The 22,408-nt window shown below is 40.3% G+C and overlaps 1 protein-coding gene across 1 annotated transcript in view; it reads left to right on the top strand.

The window, feature by feature from the left end:
* Nucleotides 1-22,408, top strand: part of rptor (regulatory associated protein of MTOR, complex 1) — a 384,600-nt gene that overhangs the window by 782 nt on the left and 361,410 nt on the right. The gene's annotated exons all lie outside the window — the stretch shown is intronic.

The following is a 22,408-nucleotide window of genomic DNA, read 5'->3' as shown; positions in this document are numbered from 1 at the left end:
TTTATTTACTCCATTGCCCGAAATTGCCACAACTTTTTGCCATTAAACTCTACCATATAAAATGCTGCTTTAACTCTAAACGCAAACCTTTGTATTTTGCACAATCGTTACAGCATTTCGTCTTGCTTTGTTAAATATGGATTATGCCTGATCTTTGAACAGGAGGCGTAATTAAATTCCAAAGAACCCATGTGGAAGCATAAGTACAGTTTTGTAGAATTTATCACCAGCGACACATTTGTCAGGAAATAACCTTTTAAGCAATGCTTCGAATTCACTTCACGTTTTTAAACGAAGAGTAAAGTACATTTCCAGCATGTAACTCTTGAGTCAAGTACTTGGTATTTAAAACAATTTTTAAAATGGTTTTTGACACTGTGGTTGCTGAATCTACATATTTCTCATGGCTATCAGTGTTTTAAACAAGATTCTGGTAGTTTTAGGCAAAAGTATTACTTTAACATCCCTGACCAACAATGTAATTGATAAGTTTGCAAACCTTGGAGAGTAAAGTTAGATGATTCTAAATGCAGATTAATTGGAGGTGTCATACTGTAAAAGTCTTAGATGTTATTAAATTTTGTTTGGAAACTTCATTATTTGATGCTGGAATTAAATAATGGATATATGCCTTTAAACTAGATTGGCAAAAGGGTGGGATCCTCAATAGGGAATCAAGTTGAGGCTGGGAAGAGATAGGGGAGTCAGAAATAGCACGTTCAAGAGACAGGTCTGGCTGGAACAGGACAGAGCGAGGGTTGCCTGATGGATTAGTTTGTAACTGTTTCAATGCAAGAGGGCTGACAGATAAGGCCGATGAACTTGATGTGGATAGGTATGTGGAGCTGGGATACTATAGCCATTAAGAAACATGGCTGAGGGAGGGACAGGACTGGCGGCTTAATGTGCCAGGGTGTAGGTGCTTTTGGAAAGTGGGGAGGGGGTGTTTCACAGCAGTAGTCAGATGAAATAACTGAGGGATCATCTAGTGAGGCTTTGGAGCTAAGAAATAAGGAGATGGTGACATTAATGGGGTTGTACTATAGGCCCCCCCAAATAGTTGATTGGGAATTAGGAAGAAATATGCAAGGAGACTGGGGTGACTTGCAGGAACAGTAGGGTCATCGTAGTGGGGGATTTTAATTTTCCTAATGTAGATTGGGACTGCCGTAGTATTAAGGATTTAGATGGGGTGCACTCAGGAAAGTTTCCTCAAGTAGTATGTAGAGGGCCCTACTTGGAAGGGCAGAACTCGACCAACTGTTGTGAAATAGGGCAGGGCAGGGCAGGTGACTGAAGTGACAGTGGGAGAGCACTTTGGGACCAGTGTCCATAATTCTGTCAATTTTAAAATAGCTATGGAGAAGGACAAAACTGGTCCACAGGGTCAAGTTCAAAATTGGGGCAAGGCGAGTTTTGATGGAATTATGCAGGAGCTTGCAGGAGTTGATTGGAGTAGTTTGTTGCAGGTGAAGGGACCTCTGGCAAGTGGGAGGCCTTTAAAAGCGTGATAGCTAGAGTTCAAGGTCTGTGTGTTCCTGTGAGGGTAAAGGGCATGGTTTGGCAAGAGTAGGGAATCCTGGATGACAAGAGATATTTAGGCTTTGACCAGAAAAAAGGAGGCATGGCTCAGGAATGAGCAGCAAGGATCAAGGGAATCCCTAGAGGTAGATAGGGGATACAGAGTTTACTGAAGGAAATGAGGATGGTGAAAAGGAAGATGAGGTAGCTTTGGCTGAGAAGATTAAGGTGAATCCGAAGAGATTCTTTAAGTACATTAAAGGAAAATACAATAACTAGAGAGAGAATATGATCCCTCAAAGACCAAAGGTATGTGTGGAACTGCAGTAGATGGATGAGGTCCTCAACATTTCTCCACTGTGTTTACTGTGGAGAAAGACATGAAGATTTGGGGCAGTTGAACTGGGGACCATTGTAAATGGTAGGGTCTTAAGGAGTGTAACAGAGTGTCCTTGGAGTTCAGGTGCATCATTCTCTGAAAGTGGAGTCACAGGTAGACAGGGCAGTGAAGAAGGCTTTTGGGACATTGGCCTTCATCAATCAGGGCATTAAGTATAGAAATTGGAAAGTTATGTTGCAGTTGGAGTATTGTGTTCAGTTTTGATAACCTTGATTTAGGAACGGTGTTATTCAACTGGAAGGAGTGCAGAAGAAATTTATAAGTATGTTGCCAGGACTCAAGGCATTGAGTTATAGAAAGAGGTTGAACAAACCAGGATTTTTTTTCTTTAGAGCATAGGAAACTGAAGGGGGAAATCTTATAGTAGTGTATAAGGTCATGAGAGGTGTAGGTGGGGTGAATGCACTTAGTCTTTTACCTGGGGTTGGAGAATCGAGGATTAGAGGGCATCAGTTTAAGGTAGGGAGAAAGAATGCGTGGGAACCTGTGCGGCAACATTTTTACACTGCCAGTGGTACACATGGAATGAGCTAACAGTAGAAGTGGTTGAGGCAGGTACATTAATGACATTTAAAAGACATTTGATTGAATATATGGACAGGAAGGGTTTAGAAGGATTTGGGCCAAGTGGAGGGAAATGGGGTTAGCACGGATGGACATTTGGTCAGCAGTTTGGACTGAAGGGCCTGCCCCAGTACTGTCGGACTGTGACTATGACTCGATGACAGTTGGAAGAAGCAAGTTAATGTTTTGATCATGATTCTTAATCTGAATGCACTATGTACTGTATTGCCAATATATCTACCATATGGAAAATTATACAGTCTGCATTGAATTGAAGTGTCTCCCTTTCTAAAAAAAAGCACCTTTAAGACTACACAATGCAAAGTATCTTTTGTAAAGACATTGCACTTACATGCATGTATTCCAAATGCACATTGGCATTGTATTTGTACTGTGAATTTTAGCTTAACTTATTGAGTTTTGCTGATTGTGAGAAATAAATACTCTTGTGGAACACTGTGCACTTAGTGGGATTTCTTTTTGATAATCTGAAGTGGTTTCCATTGGTAGAATGTATGAAGTAGACAGAGAAAAGTTGGTATCCAGAGGCTCTTGGATGTCCATACAAATTAATTTGAAAGTTTCAAGTACATCACATAATAAGGAAAGTGAATGGCATAAAAGCTATTATTGCAAAGGGATTGAAGTATGAAAGCAAACAAGTCTTCCTGTGATCACAAAGGGCCTTGGTGGGATCACACCTGAAACATTGTATGCAGTTTTTGTCTGCTTACCTAAGGACATACTTGCTTGAGGGGGAGGGCAACAAATGTTCCCAGACTGATTGTTGGTAAGAGATGTTTGTCCTATGTACCGATATTAAGTAGACTAGGCCTGTATTCCCAAGATTAATTTAGTATGCCATGGGGAAAGTGCTGGAATCTCTAAGTAGACTGTGGTGGTCACTTAAAAAAATCTTAATGCAATCAGGCAGCATCAGCATCATTTTTTGACAGGGAAATCATGTTTGACTAACTTACTGGAATTTTTTGAGGAAGTACTATGGATAAAAAGAAAACCATGGATGTGCTGTACTTTGATTTCCTTAAGACATTGAAGATGCCATATCAAAGGTTACTAGACAAAACTGGAACTCATGGTGAGGGGTGACACAGTAGTGTTGATAGATAAAACTAACAGCAATGTGCAAGCATGAAATGGCCAAACTTAGATTTGCAAGATGTATTGAACAGAGTACCACAAGAATCAGCATTGGTGCCTACATCATTTAATGAGTTAATGAGATGAATAAATTCATTGGATCAAGGAATCAAATGTATCCTTGCTAAATTTGCTGTAGACATTGGAAAGTAAATTGCGAAGGAGTCTGGAAACATACATAGAAGAGTTGAGTGGAGAAACAAAAGGCATGTAGTGTAGGAAGGAACTTGTCCCCTTTGGAAGGAAAGATAGAAGTGTGGTATATAATATGAATGGAGTGAGATCGCAGAACAGGGTCGGGGTGGTCTGGTACATGAACTGCAAAAAATTATTATGTGAGTGGTTAGAAATGTACATGGAACACTGGGATTATTGCAGAGTGATGTATTTAATTTCTGGGATTGCAGGACTGACAAATGAAGAGAGTCTATTGGTTAGAATTACATTCACTTGAATTTAGAAGAATGATGGGGAATCTCCCAGAACCTATAGGATTTTAACACGGCTGCACAGGGTAAATGCAGAAAGAATGTTTCCAGAGACTGTGGAGTCTAGAACTGGAGGTCATGGTTTAAAGATATGGGCTATGCCATTTAAGGCTTTGAGAAATCTCACTCAATGGTGAGCCTGCAGAATTTTCTGCCTTATTGAATGAAACCAAAACATTGAATGTTTTCAAGAAGGAGTTATATATAGTTCTTAGGGCTATCGGGATCAAAGGGTACTGCGAGAAAGTGGAACATGGTACAAGTTGGAATATCAGCCACGATTATATTGAATGGTGGAGCGGGCTCCATGGCCTACTCCTATTTTCTAAGTGTCTATGGAAGGGAATACAAAACTGATGTTTTTGCTATAGTTGTGCAGTGTGTGGGTGAGATCACATGGTGTATTATGTGCAATTTTGGTCTCCTGATTTTTAAAAGATATACGTGTTTGAAGCAATTCAGAGCAGGTTCACTTGACTCATACCTGAGGAGGTTTGGCAAAGGGGATGGGGTTATCTTGTGAAGGAAGATTGGACTTAGTCAGCCTGTATTGATTGGAGTTCAGAACAATGAATGATTGTCTTGTTGAAACATAAAGGATCCTGAGTTCTTGACAGGATGAAAGCTGAATGTGTCTTGGTATTTCCACCCACCTTCAAGATATCGGAGATATTCAAGTAGGGGAGGTAGGATGGAGATATGCAACCAGGTTGATCCTTTTGTGTTCAGTTCTGAACTATGACTTTTCCACTTTATAGATCATTGGAAAAATAATGTTGGACTATTTATTTCTTTACTTTTCCAATATTTTTGTTTCTGAAGAATTTGATCTTAAGTATCTTAAGCATTTGATAAAGTCCCACATGATGGATTGGTATAAAAACTAAAATCAGGTGGGATTCAGGTTGGGCTGTCTAGATAAATACAAAAGTGGCTGGGTCATAGACGAAAGATGTTAGCAGTGCAAGGGTGATTTTAAGAACGGAAATGGGTTTCTAGTGGTGTTCCAAAGGGATCAGTCTTGGGTCCTCTGTAGTATATATAAATGACCTGGAGGAAAATGTGGGTGGTCTGATTAAGTTTGCAGATGACATGAAGATTAGTACAGTTGCTGACAGTGCTGACGATTGTGAAAGGATGTAACAGGATACATATTGGTGACTTGAGCGCAGAGATGGTAGATGGAGTTTAATCCAGAAATATGTGAGATAATGCAGTTTGGAAGATCAAATTTAGGTGCCCACACTTCTCTAAAAGTGGCATCACAGGTAGTCAAGGTGATTAAGAGGTGTAAGGCACGCTTGCCTTCACTGGCCGAGGCATGGAGTACAAGAGTTGGCAAACCACATTGCAGCTATATAAACCCTTTGTTAGGCTGCATTTGGAGTATTGTGTGCAGTTTTGGTCGCCACACCACCAGAATGATGTGGAAGCTTTGGAGAGAGTGCAGAGAAGGTTCACAGGATGTTGCCCAATCTCAAGGGCTTTGGCTATGAGGAAAGGTTAAAAAGACTAGGATTGTTCTCACTGGAAAGATGGTGGCTGAGAGGAGACCCGATAGAGGTTTGCAAAATCGAGAGGCATAGATAAGGTGGGTAGTCAGAGACTTTCCCAGGTTTGAAGTTTCAATTACAAGGGGGCGCAGGTTCAAGGTGAGAAGCAGAAAGTTTAAGGGAGATGTGTGCGGGAAGTTTTTCATGCCGAGAGTTGTCGGAGCCGAAGATGCAATGCCAGAAGATGTGGTCGAAGCAAGCACGTTGGCAACATTTAAGAGGTGTCTGGATGGTTATCTGAATGTGGAGGGAATAGATGAATACGGACCAAATAAGGGCAGAAGTTCTGTTTTTTTTTAGTTTTCATTATGGCATGATCGATACAGTCTTGGAGGGCTGAAGGGCCTGTTCCTATGCTGTACTTCTCTTTTTTATGTGTACCTAGATATCTTTGTAAGTAGGATGGTGTTGTAATTCACTGACTGTAAACTTTTCACTGTACTCATTTGGGTACATGTGGCAATAAAGTAAGTTTAATTCAATTTGGGAAGAAAGTCTGAATTTAAAATGGAAGGGAGAAGCCTGAGACATGATCTTAAGTTGCACTTAATTAACTTGATTTGATGTTTACTTTTAAGTTGGCAATAGGGCAAGAAAACCTATTCTGCCTTTTCCTCATGTAGAACTTTGAGCTGACACCTGGAAGGTTTTCTCAAGAGTAAACATCATGGCAAGAACCTCCAGATAAAGTTGTGGAATCATTTTAAAATCTAATTCGATATTGCTTGAGATTTTTCTGAAAGGAGGGATAATTTGTCTGAAACCCTTCCCTCATTTATTATTAGCGAGTACAATGTGACAGAAGTACGTTAAAATGGAGAGTCACATTTTAGTGTCCAAAGTACCATGCTAGGAAATTATCTCTTTAAAGCAATCAGAGCATTTGCAATGCTGTCTGGCCTGTCTAGAGATTATACTCAAAACATTGCACTATATTACACATATGAAATAGTTAATTTTGAGTTTTGAGTATTTGGTTTCAGTCATCCCATGTTAAATTCAAGAGTAATATCAATTTTACATCAACATTTATAATTGATTTATGAAGGGAAATCTAAAGAAACTAGTGCTTTTTAAAAATGTTGATAGGAATTTAGTGCTCTGTCCCGAATAGAATTTTTAACATTTTCTACCCTGGTCATTTCTGAACAGTTTCTGTTCTTGCTCCCTTATTTATGGGATGCAAGCCTGAATATTGATGGAGCACACTTGGCCTAACCAATCATGATTGGTTCAGTCTGGATTGGAACAAACACTGTTCGGCCCTCCTCTCCTCTTTGAAAGCTGCTCCCTACTGCAGGATCACTGTCAAATATGTCCTTTAAACCTCTGCACTCCTGTTCCCTTTGCTGTCACTTTCAATCCACCTATGTAAAAAGCTTATGAACATTTTGTTCCTAAGATTGAGACTAGACAATCTGCTTATCTCTGCATCCTTGCATCCCCTGGTATAAACATGCAATATGGCCCAATGTCTTAAACTCAATCTCTGTCTAGTTTCTCTACAGTCTTCCCTCCTGCTCTCTTTAAAGTTGTCTTCTCTGTACAGCGTTAGTGGTTCTACACCTCTGGCTTGTAATGTGCCCTAATTCTTTACTTCCACCATCAGCTGCTATGACCCCAAGTTCAATTGCTTCTTTTCTAAACTTCTCTTGCGCTCTTCTTTAAGGTGCTCCTTAAAGCCTACTTTTGTAAAAGCTGTTCAACCTGTGTCCTAATATCTCCTTATGTGAGTAGTTGTCAAATTTTATATGAATATGCTGATGCTGCAAAGTGCCTTGAAACATTTTACTGTATTAAATGTAATCTAAAATGCAAGGTCTTTTGAGGAAAAGTCTTCCTTTTATTGTTCTGGTGAATAAAATCAGAAAAGGATACCAGGGCATTTACAACATGCCTCGCCTGAACAAAAAAAGATTGTTCCATGCTGATTGACTGACGTGCGTATTGACCACTTCCTGTTTTACTTCACTTTTTAAAAATTTGCAGATTTCCTTTTTCACCTCATTTAAAAGGTTTGCTTTAATTTGAAACTGATCCGAGTGAATAATGCTTGCTTTCTTTTGGATGTTGCAGAATTGCAGCAGCATATGGATTGTCTGTTTTTTCAGTCCTGAAAGAACTGTACAGCATTATTAGGAGGAGGAGTGTACTGTTCTATCCTTCAAGCCTGACATGCCTGTCAATTAAATCTTGTGATTCAGTTAGATATTGTTTTTTCCTAAACGTGAAAAAATATAGGCCTGAGCTATGTGGTAAAACATGACTTGTACCCAAGAGATAAGGCAGAAGTCATTGTAACAGGATCCAATTCAGCACAATGCCCTCTACCAGGCATTTTTGGACATGCATGAACAAGAGAAGCAATAGTTTTTCTTCCTAACTTGTCAAGTTGAGGTATTGTTTAATGAGCAAACATTTAAGCCAGGAAATGTAAATTAGTGAATTCAATGTCAAGCCGAAAGCAAAGAGAAAGTTTGAACTCTGAGATAAAAGCAACAATAAAATTATTTACAATAATAATCTCTGACAACAATTCAGCTCAGAAGGAATGAAGGACCATGCTTGATAGTTTTAATCACTTGATCAGATGTGTTATGAAATAACATTTTCAACCCAGATCTTCTGGCTTAAAGGTAGAGACAATACTGTCCTACAGGAGCCCACTCCATATTTATCATTAATTTTCAGTGTCAGAGGTGGATTGAAAGTAATGAAGACCTAACATGCAATCAAAACAGCACTTGACAGAACTAGACAAATTCTGATAACAGCAACTTAGTTCCTTTTGGTATATTTGGGAGAACATTTATGCACATCAGGGAGGAGTTGCACCTCTCATACGTCAATTTCTGAATCATTGTTTTTATCTTCAATAACCTCAAGTCTGATTGGCATGTAAATAATCAGTGAGTGCCATTAGCCTCATGGTCATTCCTCATTCCTTATTTTTGCATACTAGTTCCTTGTGGATGCAATGAGACTGCGTGCTTTTAAGTATAGGAATGGGGGTGGGAGCCAGTTACTTCTGGGCTTATGAGGAATATGGATCAGAGATAATGGGAACTGCAGATGCTGGAGAATCCAAGATAATAAAATGTGAGGCTGGATGAACACAGCAGGCCAAGCAGCATCTCAGGAGCACAAAAGCTGACGTTTCGGGCCTAGACCCTTCATCAGAGAGGGGGATGGGGTGAGAGTTCTGGAATAAATAGGGAGAGAGGGGGAGGCGGACCGAAGATGGAGAGAAAAGAAGATAGGTGGAGAGAGTATAGGTGGGGAGGTAGGGAGGGGATAGGTCAGTCCAGGGAAGACGGACAGGTCAAGGAGGTGGGATGAGGTTAGTAGGTAGATGGGGGTGCGGCTTAGGGTGGGAGGAAGGGATGGGTGAGAGGAAGAACAGGTTAGGGAGGCAGAGACAGGTTGGACTGGTGTTGGGATGCAGTGTGGGTGGAGGAGAGGAGCTGGGCTGGTTGTGTGGTGCAGTGGGGGGAGGGGACGAACTGGGCTGGTTTAGGGATGCAGTTGGGGAAGGGGAGATTTTGAAGCTGGTGAAGTCCACATTGATACCATTAGGCTGCAGGGTTCCCAAGCGGAATATGAGTTGCTGTTCCTGCAACCTACGGGTGGCATCATTGTGGCACTGCAGGAGGCCCATGATGGACATGTCATCTAAAGAATGGGAGGGGGAGTGGAAATGGTTTGCGACTGGGAGGTGCAGTTGTTTGTTGCGAACTGAGCGGAGGTGTTCTGCAAAGCGGTCTCCAAGCCTCCGCTTGGTTTCCCCAATGTAGAGGAAGCCACGCCGGGTAGAGTGGATGCAGTATACCACATTGGCAGATGTGCAGGTGAACCTCTGCTTAATGTGGAATGTCATCTTGGGGCCTGGGATAGGGGTGAGGGAGGAGGTGTGGGGGCAAGTGTAGCATTTCCTGCGGTTGCAGGGGAAAGTGCCGGGTGTGGTGGGGTTGGAGGGCAGTGTGGAGCGAACAAGGGAGTCACGGAGAGAGTGGTCTCTCCGGAAAGCAGACAGGGGTGGGGATGGAAAAATGTCTTGGGTGGTGGGGTCGGATTGTAGATGGCGGAAGTGTCGGAGGATGATGCGTTGTATCCGGAGGTTGGTGGGGTGCTGTGTGAGAACGAGGGGGATCCTCTTAGGGCGGTTGTGGCGGGGGCGGGGTGTGAGGGATGTGTTGCGGGAAATGCGGGAGACGCGGTCAAGGGCGTTCTGCAACCGCAGGAAATGCTACACTTGCCCCCACACCTCCTCCCTCACCTCTATCCCAGGCCCCAAGATGACATTCCACATTAAGCAGAGGTTCACCTGCACATCTGCCAATGTGGTATACTGCATCCACTGTACCCGGTGTGGCTACCTCTACATTGGGGAAACCAAGCGGAGGCTTGGAGACCGCTTTGCAGAACACCTCCGCTCAGTTCGCAACAAACAACTGCACCTCCCAGTCGCAAACCATTTCCACTCCCCCTCCCATTCTTCAGATGACATGTCCATCATGGGCCTCCTGCAGTGCCACAATGATGCCACCCGTAGGTTGCAGAGGAGTATGGATGGTCTTTTATAAACGGGTGGATTCCAGCAAACATGCCTATAGTTGGTGCAGTACTTGGATGAAGAAAGGGGTTTTTACTTTCAGCTTTTCACACTGCAGGTAATTTGATTTAACTTGTTTCCTGCACTCCAGTAAATATTATTACATCAACTATATTTGTTTTTAAATGCTGTTTTTTTTCAGGAGGCAAGTCATCTTTTTGTATATTATAGGATTGTACACTACACAATATATTTTGGCAAAATTCAGTTTTCAATTGTGTAAATATCTTATGATTGAGCAAATCACCTTCAATAAAATTATCGGAAAGAAACCCATCCTCCCTGATTTACAGTGGAATTGGGTTAAATTGTTAATGAATGTATATAAGTGCCAGCTGCTTGCTTGTACCATTGATATGTAGATGCCATTGATTGTAGAACAAAAAGTAAGATTTGTGATGGGATAGTAGGCAGGAAAGGTTGACTGACAAAGGAGATAGTGCAAGACCAAAGACATTGGTAATGGGGCAAGTAATGGGTAATAGGTCTAGAAGAATTGTAAACGTCAATAGCAGGGGCATTACAATAGCTGCTATCTGGAAAAAGTGGAGCCTGGGTGGTAAACAATGATCTGACATTGAATTCTGAATCAGATCCAGTGGGCTGTAAATGGCCTAATTGAAAGTTGAGATGATGTTTTCTAAGCTTTCACAGGCCCCCTTTTGATCCTGTCTGTTTCCTCCCTTTCCTTGCCTCTGCATTCACTTTAAATCTGTTACTTTCCTGAATTTTACTGAGCTTTGTTGAAAGGCCATTGACCTGAAACATTAAACATCATTTTGGGCTCCACAGATGCTGCGGAACCTGCATATTTCTGACATTAGCTGTTTATATTTTGGTTTCCCAGCAATTGTGTAATATTTTGCCTTTGAGTTTAAGTTAATGACCTGCTTCTGTGCTTTTGTTGATCTCAGATAAACTACACAAAGATGCAAGAGATGGGCACCTGCAGATTTTCCTTTTTAAAAAGAACAAAATAAGCGTTCTCATGGGAGACTACTTTGCCTTTGTATCTTGGCAAGAAAATCTACCATGCTGAGGCACAGCGTATTACTGTATTGAGTGCTAGGTTTCTGAGCTACCTGGTGAAATTTTAGAACACGATAGATCGCAATAGCATTGTTAACTGGTACTCTTGAGCAAAGGGTGAGGGTGTACTGAATTAATTATCTGAGGGATGAAACAAAGAATCTTGGTACTTGAGCAGGTTAAAAAAAACATAGGGACAAGTGTCTTGACAAGTCTCAATAACAGAATTAAAGTTAGGTTCAACATAAGCTTTTGTTTGTTTCATTTCAAATCCTTATCTGTTAGTTGTATCAATGTTAAGGCGAGGTTGAGGCATTCTATAGGCTGAGACTGGGAGCAGAGGTGGACTGCAAATTTTGAGTTTCGGTGTCGTGTTCAGGCTGAAGCAGACCTTCAGATTTGATCATTGTGACTACCACCACTCTTACCCCAATCTGCAGATGAAACCCTTGATCATGTTTCTTGCTGTTTTCAGAGAAGATTACTACGCTTGCTGGGTGACCTATCTTCTACCCTTTCTAAGAGGTTACCTAATCCAAAACTCTGCCTGTATTCTATCGCAGATTGCTCAAAAGTCTGTCCTTTCTTTCTGACAACTCCTAAATTCACAACACTTCCAAATTTAAAATTCTCAGCCTCATGTTTAAATCCCTTAGTGACTGTTTCCTCGTTTATCTCTGTAATTTTCACCAGTGACCAACCTTGTCTGAATTCTCACCTGACCATTGTTTACTTGCATGCACGCTGTCCCATCACTATGCCATTTGAAAGTTGTGCCTTTAGTGATATAGGCGTTGTTATGTTTTAGAATTCCTTTCCTAAACCATCTCATTCTTAAAGGCCCTCTTTAATACTCAGGTCTGGTCAAACAGTTTTGGTCAGCACCTTTAATATTTCCTCGTTTGCTTCTGTCTATTTCATCATCATGTCCTTCAGTGCAGAGTCAATTGTTACATAATGTGTAATTTAAAATTAGAATTGAATGGATTAAGTTACAATGTTCTATACTCACCTTTGTTCATTTTCATAGTGCTTTTATATCTCACTGCATTGAAGTTACATCAGGTTGAATATTTTTTTAAAAAGTAATAAATTTAGAATAATCTGAGTAATTCATTCTTTTGTGATATTCAAGCAGATTTCTACTGATAGCAACAGGAAATGATCAGTGCCATTTTTATGCTACAATTGTTGTTTCATTGTGGGGCCGTCACAAGGTGCATTTTAAGCAGGGCTTTGTTTTCTTTCTGTGATGCTTCTACAAAGCTCCGCATGCCTTCAGACAGCTAGTATACAGTAAATGCTAGTTGAGACTGAACTCAAGGTCGTCTCATATTTGAATGCCTACAAACATGATCCTTAAGCTCCCTTTGATGTCTGGCTGATCAACTTCAGAATTATGTGTTATCAGGCAAATTTCTGACAACATTTGTCTGTTTTGCACATGCTTGAGAGAATATTGGTGTTTTACAACTGAATGGCCCTTCGTTGCATTCGTATTGATCCCTTCTGGGACTTTATTTGGATTGGGGATGACCTGAGACTTGGAGGCAAGGTGTATTTGGTCAAATTGTAATAAGTAAACAGGAAAATAGTTCACAGAATTTAGAGCAGGACCTTATATTGACTGGAGTTGTCCTTTTTCTAATTTTAAAAAAACATTTAGCATAACAAATGATATGACTTCATTGTTGTTTACCCAGCACTTGTGTTTTTGTTCATTTCAAGTTTCGATAAAACTTTGTAAGATAATCCAATAGATATTGTTGGATGCTCATGCGTACTACCTCTGTATTATGCATTCTGAAACAATTGAGTTTGAAGGTACACTAAAGTGTTTATTTTCTGAGAAAGGTATTTCTGATATCAGTATAATATAAATTTGAGGTATATTGATACAGAAGCCTTTATGTTGGTTAGAACAGTTTCAGTCTGCCGATGATTGATTGCACAGTTATTTGTTTGGATACTTTCAGAATTCTGTATTTCTGTAAGAAATTGTGATCTTTTTCATCTGCAAATCCCTTGTTTCTTTTATTGAAGGTGGTGACTGTAGTTAGGCATTTCAAAGTTCAAGCTACTCTGGAAGTAAGCCTCACAGATGAGCAACAGGCAGTTGCACTATATTGTTGCAAGGCTGTTTGACTGTAAAAGCTATCAAGCGTTCCACTGAATATGTGTATACCTCATTTCCCCGTGTGTCTCAAACTTGACTGAGTTTTTTGAGGCAGTAACCAAGAAGATTGATTGAGAGCAGAACAGTAGACGTTGTTTACCTAGAATTTAGTAAAGCCTTTGATAAGGTACTGTATGGTAGACTGATTAATGTTACTAGGTCACAAGGTGTAGAGCTGGATGAACACAGCAGGTCGAGCAGGAAAGCTGACGTATCGGGCCTCGACCCTTTTTCAGGATTTTTTTTCTGAAGAAGTGTCTAGGCCCGAAACGTCAACTTTCCCGCTCCTCTGATGCTGCCTGGCCAGCTGTGCTCATCCAGCTCTACACCTTGTTATCTCAGATTCTCCAGCATCTGCAGTTCCTATTGTCTCTGAAACCATGTTACTAGGTCACATGGGATTCGGGGAGACCGAGTGGTGGTAGAGGGTTGTTATTGGACTAGAGGCCTGTTACCAGTGGTGGTACACAAGGATTTGTGCTGGGTCCGCTTCTGTTTGTCAGTTTATATAAATGATTTAGATGAAACTATAGGAGGCATGGTTAATAAGTTTGCAGATTACAACAAAATAAGTGGTATAGTGAACAGTGAAGAAGGTTATCCAGATCACACATGGATCTTGATCAATCATGACAATGGTTGAGAAGTGGCAGATGGAGTTTAATTTGGATAAATGCAAGGTAAAACAAACAAGGGCAGGACTCCTACAATTAGGGCCTTGGGTAATGTTGTTGAGCAGTGTGTACTGGTAACATGTTGAGATTGTACAGGATGTTGGTGAGGTTTCTTCTGGATGGCTGTGTTGCCCTGCTTATGGAAGGATATTATTAAGCTGGAGAGGATTCAGAAAAGATATGAACGTTGCTAGGAATGGAAGGTTTGAATTTTAAGGATAGGCTGGGACTTTTTTCACTAGAGCGTGGGAGGTTGAGTGATGAACTTTATGGAGGTTTGTAAAATAATAGGGGTATAGATAAGGTGAATGGCAGGTGAGTTTCCCTAGAGTGGGTACTAGGGGACGTATTTTTAAGATGAGAGGAGAAAGATTTTTAGGAAGACATGAGGGACAACTTTTTTACACGGTGGTTCCTATGTGGAATGAACTTCCAGAGGAAGTGGTGAAATAAGTTACAGTTACAACCTTTAAAAGACATTTGGATAAGTACATGAATAAGAAATTTTTGGAGCAATATGGGCTAAGCGCAGCCAGGTGGGACTGGTTCAGTTTGGGATTATGGTTCGCAAGGATTGGTTGGACCGGAGGGTCTGATTTTGTGTTGTATGACTCTGACTCTTTTAACACGGAGTATTTTGTATAGCAATCAAATGCAGAAAGCACAATTGATTCCCCTTTAAGCTAGAAAAGGAAGGAAGACTTATGTTTATGAAGCACCTTTCACAATTTTGGGACATCACAAAGTGCTTTTGAAGTGTATGATTGGCACAATGTGAAATTGCAGCAGCCAGTTTGCACTTAGCTTTGCAATCACTGGTGTGACAGTAATCGTATGATTTATTTGATGTTTGGTTGAGTGTTAATATCAGTCAAGATACCAGAGAAAACTCACCTGCTCTTTGAAATAGGTGTTTTTTATCTCTATTTGGAAGGACAGGTGAGGCCTCGGTTTAATATCGCAACTGAAAGATGTTTTCTCTGACAATATGCTCGCTTAACTGGGCATCTGGATTTTTGTGCTGAAATTTTTGGTGTGGTTCTTAAATCTGCAACCATTTGTTTTGGGGGTGAAACAGCAAACTGACTGACCTCGGTTTTGAATGTAGAAACCAATTGCAGCAACTTCACTGCTGCGTGGCTGGCACCAACTTATTTCTCTTTCCTTAGAAATGAAAGCTAATATTTTTTGGTTTGAGCGTCTTGTTACTGTTGCATAGATGTCTTTACTCTGGAAAAGCCATTTTGTTTTAATCAGCTGCTTTCTTTATATTGTAAGTTTAATGTGAAGCAGCAAGGTGCAAAGTTCAGTCTCTGGTCCATACCAAACTGGTAGATACAGTGGTTGTGGATATTGTATTTGCGTGAAAACGTGCACAGAATTATTCAGTACTGGGCTGCATTGCAGATGTGTGCATTTCCTAATTAGGTCTCTTGCAAAGTGCACTGCCACAGGCAGACAATGAGTTGGACTTACCAGAAAAAAAGACTTTGTGATATTACATGTTGTTTTCAGCCCTTACTTGGCATCTAATTTATCACTCGCTGCTAATGGCAACTGTAAACTATTACTTTCTGACCTTGAAATTAATTTAGATGAGATCTTTTATGTCTTGGGCACTATTCCTGTGCAAAATAACTGCAATATGCCCATCAATGCAGAGTTACCTGTCCATGAGCAAATATAAATGTGTATAGAAAGTATTAAAATCATAAGTATAATGAGGTGAAAATGATACTTATCTACACCAGGACGGGTAGAATTAAATATAAAACAATCAAAACAACAAAATAGTAATGTTTTACAAGAAAAAGAATTTAAGACATGTCGGTTGGGAATTTGATTTAAACTGAAGAGGATTAGCAGAGAGAGACTTTCTGGACACTCATATGTGCACCATGCCAGGGAAAGCAACCAATGAAGTGGACCTTAAAGTTGATAGGAATTTAGAGTTTCGCTTAAACTACCAGGGAAGAATCTCTTAAAATAAGTTAGACAAAGGAGACAATGGTGAAGTCGGCGATATACATCGGAATTTTTATAGTTCTTTTTTGAATAATATAACTTGCAAATTCCGTCTCATTACTTGAATTGAGTAAAGTTTCTAATCTAAGGATGGAGTAACTTCACGTCTACAGCCCCCGCACATCCATTATTGCTGTCATTTGCACGCTCCACTGGTTCTGTACCTTCATGTAACAAGATTCTTGTTCATTTTGCCAGATTCTTCCGTAGGTTTCAACCCATTCTACCTAAATCATCTGTCATATGTCTTAGCCTTTTGACTTCAGAACCTTTATCACACCAAACATTTGATCAGTTATCCCTCAGAGTGCCTTGGAGCACTTAAAATAGGGTGGTGACTGTAGCAGCAGAGATATAAAAAAGCTTGCTTGAAGGAAGAGAACACTCAACTTGTCAATATTTTTAGTGTCATCTTTGGGGGCAGTGCTTCTGACATTTTTATTTTTATTCTTTCAAAACTCTCCTAAAACCGTAAAAGTATTGTCTAGATACTTCAACCCCTTCTGTCAAAAACCTCTTAACGCTTGAAAAGACAGTCAAGTTCTTTTGGTCTGCACAGAAATTTTTCCTGTCTATGCTTGGTGTATTTTCTTTCCTCTATATCCCTCTTCCCTTTCCATAAGTATTCTTGTGACTTCCTTTGCATTAATGCAAGTATTTTACATATTAGTTAAAGTTATTAATGCTTTAGGTATACAACTGATGCATACTTTGAGTGGTATTTATTAACTTTCTGCAGTAAAGTGGGATTTGTGTTTTGTAAGGCGTTGAAACGGAACAGCATCAAAAGGCCCCTAAAAGTGGCATTGGAAATTTAAGTTATCTATGCTTCATTACTGTGGCATTCCAGATTTACTTCATGACTGGCTTCTGCCCAGCAAACAGATGTAGAAAGAGTGCATATCTATCAGCAGCCAGCATTTTGGTGCAGCTCCAGCTTTAGGAAAATGAATGTTGTGTTGCAGTCTGAATATGATATCTCAATTTATTGGCCATAAAAAGCAGCTTTATTTGTTAGCTTGGCTGAAGCGCATTCATCTTTCAATTACTAGAGATGATCAAACACTTATTCAGCAATTTTCAAAGTTAAACAATGACCATGCACTGTTTTTAATGGGCAGATCGGTGAGATGGCCTTGAAGGTGAAAAAACCCTGCTTTCCCTATATGAGTACACTGAACGACAGAGACCGGTTGAACAATACATCTTGACTTTCTTAAGAGAATCTTTGTAAATGATGTTGGGATTATTGCAGTTGAACAGGAGGAAAGATTTGTGTGAAAGCTGAAATAATTGTGGATGCTGGAAATTGGAAGCAAAAACAGAAATTGTTGGAAAAGCTGAGCAGGTCTGGCAGCATCTGTGGAGAGAAATCAGAGTTAACATCCAGTGACTCTTCCTCAGAACTGCTTTAACTGGCGTAAAGCACTAGAGGAATCATGGAAGAAAGTGGGCAAGGGGAGCAGAACCCAAGTCTAGGTAGGACAAGATGAATTCTGTGGGACAGGAGAAGGCAGAAACAATGGATCTACATGGGCAGCCCTGTTTGTGGATTTTTGGGAAGGAGATAGAAATGAGCTGTACGGGTTGGGAGACTGTCAGCTTGGAGGCAGTAGGGGTGTGCAAGATCACCAGATGAAATGAGCTTGGTGACTATTGTGGACACAATGGTCTGATAGTCCATGTTGGGGTCATGGTCCCGGGCAGATAGAAGGTATCTGAGAGGTGGTGTTCAGCCTCTGCTGTGTCGAGATCAGTACGCCAGACTACAACAGCACCACCCTTATCGACAGGCTTAATTACAAAGTCAGGGTTGGACCTGAGAGCATAGAGTGCAGTTGGTTCATGGGAGGATGGGTTGGAATGGGTAGTGGGAAACCAAGAAATTGAAGTAACCAATGCTATGTTAACAGTTCTGAATGAAAAGGTGGAGTGGAGCTACAAGGCCAGAGGGACGTGCCCAGATGCAGGGAGAGCGTTGGAGGCTGACAAAGGGGTGTGTGGCTTGGGGAGAGGACTTCTGCCAAAGAAATGGGCATGGAGGCAAAGGCGACAGATGAAGAGTTCAACATCATGTCATGCCTGAAATTCATTAAAACAGGGATGCAGTGGGATAAAACTGAGACCTTTGCTGAGTACAGAATGTTCAGCATTAGAGAGCAGAAAGTCAGGAAGGATTAGAGTAGCAGAAGGTGGAGTTGGGAAAGGGGAGGGAGGTTCCAGAGGGTCGTGAGTATCTCTGAATTGTTGCATCTCGTAGACCTCGATGCCTGAAAGTAAAAGAAGAAGTTTTTGTTGGTATGTTGAATGAGCTGAGACTTAAGTGGAACTGGGGAGCAGTCCAGCTCTGAGCCAGTGTGAGATGGTACTGTTGGAGAGAGGGGTTGAGTGGAATTGATGATGCATGGCAATGTGTGTAGATCTCAGGATTTAGTGAGAGCGGCTGACTGTGGAACTTTGAACATCATGGGGATGTTTATGATCCTGAGTGGATTCGAAACATGAAGGATGAAACTTGAGTTGGACTCCATGTAGTGGGAGGCTGAGCTGGAGGCAGTCACTGAAGAATGTAATCTGGCTGTGGAAATGATTTTTTAAACAAATACCTTGTCAAACACCAGGCGCTACATTGAGATTAATGACGGTGGACAAGAAAAAGGATTGAAATGGAAATCTTTTTGAGAAAGGAGCACAACTTCTTCAAGTTGGATATGCCTGGAAGAGATGTGGTAGTGAGTTAAATACTAACGAAAACCGCAATAACTGCTGGAAATGCTCAGCAGGTCTGGCAGCATCCGTGGAGAGAAATCAGAGTTATGTTTTGGGTCTAGTGACCCTTCCTCAGAACTTGGCTAGTTCTAAGGAAGGATCACTGGACCTGAAATGTTAACTCTGCTTTCTCTCCGCAGATGCTGCCAGTCCTGCTGAGCTTTTCCAAAAAAGATTTGTGCACCTCAGTGGGTTAGCGTTGAAGGGTACAAGTTGTGAAGAAAGACATCAGAAGTAGAATTGGATTTGTGATTGATAGTGTTGAGGGGCTGCTTTCTGTCTTGGGTGACTGGATGAGGCTGACCTTGACCTCTTTCCCTTGAGGAAATGAGGTTGAATCTACCCCACAGCAAGGTGGACTGAAGGGCTTCTCTCTCTGACGGGGACCAGGTCAGAGGAGCGGGTCACAGTGTGGTATCAGGAGAATTCCTGACAGAATTCTGAAGGTGGATATCCGAGATTCTCATTCTTCAGGCACTTTTTTAAAGAGAAGTTAGATGTTTACAGAAATGATATAGAAGCACTGGAGAAGATGCAGACAAGATTTGCTAATAGAATGGACAGGCGTTATCTAGTGGAGATTTATCAGGCTGGGGCTCTTTTCTCTAGAAAAGAGCAGATAAAAAGTTGTAGAGATTTCTTTGATTACAAAAGGGTTTAACGTAGTAGTCACAGATGAAATATTTTTAGTTTTGAGAAATGTTTCCTAATAGACTGAGTCACTGAGGAGAAAGCTCTAGGCTTGAAGTGCAGAGAATGTGGAACTTGTTGCCTTATGGAGTGGTTGAGGTGAAGAGCATTGACATATTTAAAGAAAAGCTGCATAAGTGCTTGAGGGAAAATGTCATTGGACACATGTTGGTAGGATGGAAGGAGGTTCCAGTGGAGCACAAACAGTGGTATAAACCAGTTGAGGTGGTGCTCAACTGTGCTCAAATCATAAGTCGATTTGAAGTGGAAGACAAAAATGTTTTGATTTGAACTGAAGTTACTGTTTATGACTATCTGTTGTTTCTATAACTACGATTATTATGTGAATTGGTTTTCTGGAACATTAAATATCAAGCATTGTACCGTTGGATGGATAAGCAGTAACATTATATGGATAATCCATAAAAGATGACTTGGTTTTAATGTTTCAGGAACGGAAGCAGCTAACATACCTTTCTTGTGCTGCTTCCCAACAGCTGTGGAACCCTATTGTTAGTGTTGAGCTGATGGACTGGTATTCAGTAGTAGTTGTAGAACTCAGTAATGCCTTAGCGAAGATTGTTGAGGGCTATAATTGCAAAGTAGAGAACTTGTTATTGCAAGGAGTCAAAAGAGAAGTGTTGTTAAGGTGCAGCTGACTGTTTACTGTGAGAGAGAGCTGGAAGAGAATTTGGATGATGCACTGTTTCTTTTGCGAGGACCTTCTAAAGAAAATGATGCAGAATTATTTTTTGACAAGTTGCCTGTTTGAGCTTTGTTTAATTTAAGTAGATATAGCAATCACCTGTAGTTTTTTAAAAAAGTCTTAAGGTACTTCAGATGCTGAAAGAAAAATGACTGAGACAAAAATTGAAAAGGGTGATAAAAACATGGTTGATGTTTTAAGGACCATCTGAAGGCAAAATAAGGAAGTGGATTATCCCGTGCTTGCTGCCACTTTTGGCTTTTTTTGCTACTATTGAGTTTTGTTTTTATAATAAATTTGGCAGAAATTCTCAATGCTCTGATTATACTCCACAAAAGGTTACAAAATTTCCCAACATTCCAAGATATAATGGTTTCTAATATTTTTTTGCTACATTGTTTTATTGCACTTTAGATACACTGGCCATGCTGACAAGAAAGGCAGCCTTACTTTTAAAAACTTACAAGTGTGAATTTTCAGAGGTGTTGCCACGTAAAGCAACCCTACAGTCTACTGCCTGGTATTTGAATTCAGTTAACAATGGGAGTGCAATCTTGGATTAGGAATTAATTGACTTTAATAGGTTAATGAAAATACTAAAATTTAATACCGTACAGCATGACGATTGTTTGGAAATTGAAATTCATGAAAACGACCATTTGGGACCTGACAACAATCGGTTGTGGAAGCAGTATCTTGGAAGAAAAGGCAGTAGCTTTAATGTGGACATGTTCATGACATGAGACCCCAGAGACTTGGATAGTAATCACCTGAAGGTGCAATGCTGAAAGCCTGGAGCCTGCATCAGCTGATATTGGTAACTAGTAGCAAAGTGTTAAGAGTGTGGAGCTGGAGGAACGCAGTAGGCCAGGCAGCATCAGAGGAGCAGGAAAGTTGAGGTTTTGAGTCAGGACCCTTCTTCAGAGTGTATTTTTCTCTTGCTAATGTAATTTCCACCAGTTTGCACTAGTTTGAAGAGCCGCCTTTGAGTTCATGCCTGTAACTGTTTTTAATAGATGTTTATTCTTGATTTGTGTGAAATAATCCATTTTTTTAACTGATCTGTTTTAAATGTTCAGGCAAATGCATATTTATCGATTTGAGTGCAATGTCAGATTGAAGAAATGGTGCTTTGGAACTCTATTGTGGTCGAACCTCAATAGTTGTGTGGCTCAGGAGCCGTTTGGCAAAGCAATCTTTGCAGAGGAAGATGGCATTTCCAGAAAATGCAACGTGTACTTTCCTCAACTCTGACAAGCTGCCTTCTCGATTAGCTATGCTTTCCAATATGTAGTGAGTAATTCAATAGCCAGTTCACATGACAGGTGTTCTTGACATATAGTGCACAAAGCAATCTCTCTGACTGTTCGGTCAAGATTGTTTTCAAAATTCTTCAATCATATGTGAAACTAGTTTTTTTGAAATTCTGAAAAAGTTAATCTGGCAGAATTTTATTGCTGGAGCATCTGTTTCTGTCAATGAAAATAAATTCTAATGAATGTTTAGTGAAATTTATCAATTCACAAAACTGTTCTGTCTATAAAATGACAAACTACTGTTAATTCAAGTTTACCAACTGAATAATTTAAACCCACAGTGTTTAAAGAGCTGTTGTGCCATTTTAATATAATGACTTAATTTGAATTTTTGGGTAACTAGAATTTTTTGAGCAAAACAGCATCTCTGAATTGTCAAGTTGGCTGTTTAATGAATTACTAAGTAGACTATATAATTTTTTCCTCCTGAATGTTACACCAATCTGACTTGGTATCAACCGTATAAATAGGCATATTATTTTGTGTAGATTTATCTTGCATCATCTTTACTCTATCATTTCCAGTAGAATGTTTGAGAATTATATGTGAAAACTGGAGTTAATTTTATTGTAGTTCCACATTTTTATATGCATTAGATACACAAGCCTTTAAAAATGTTATAATTAGAATCAAGATCATTCGCTGAAAGGTTGTGTAACTTAGGGTGTTCTATTTAACAGAGGACGCCAAGGCTAGGAGAGAGGAACAAAAAGTAATTGGGTGG

The sequence above is a fragment of the Stegostoma tigrinum genome, chromosome 22 (assembly GCF_030684315.1).
Source record: "Stegostoma tigrinum isolate sSteTig4 chromosome 22, sSteTig4.hap1, whole genome shotgun sequence".
In the NCBI taxonomy this organism is placed as follows: domain Eukaryota; kingdom Metazoa; phylum Chordata; class Chondrichthyes; order Orectolobiformes; family Stegostomatidae; genus Stegostoma; species Stegostoma tigrinum.
This window is presented reverse-complemented; position numbering and strand designations above follow the sequence as displayed.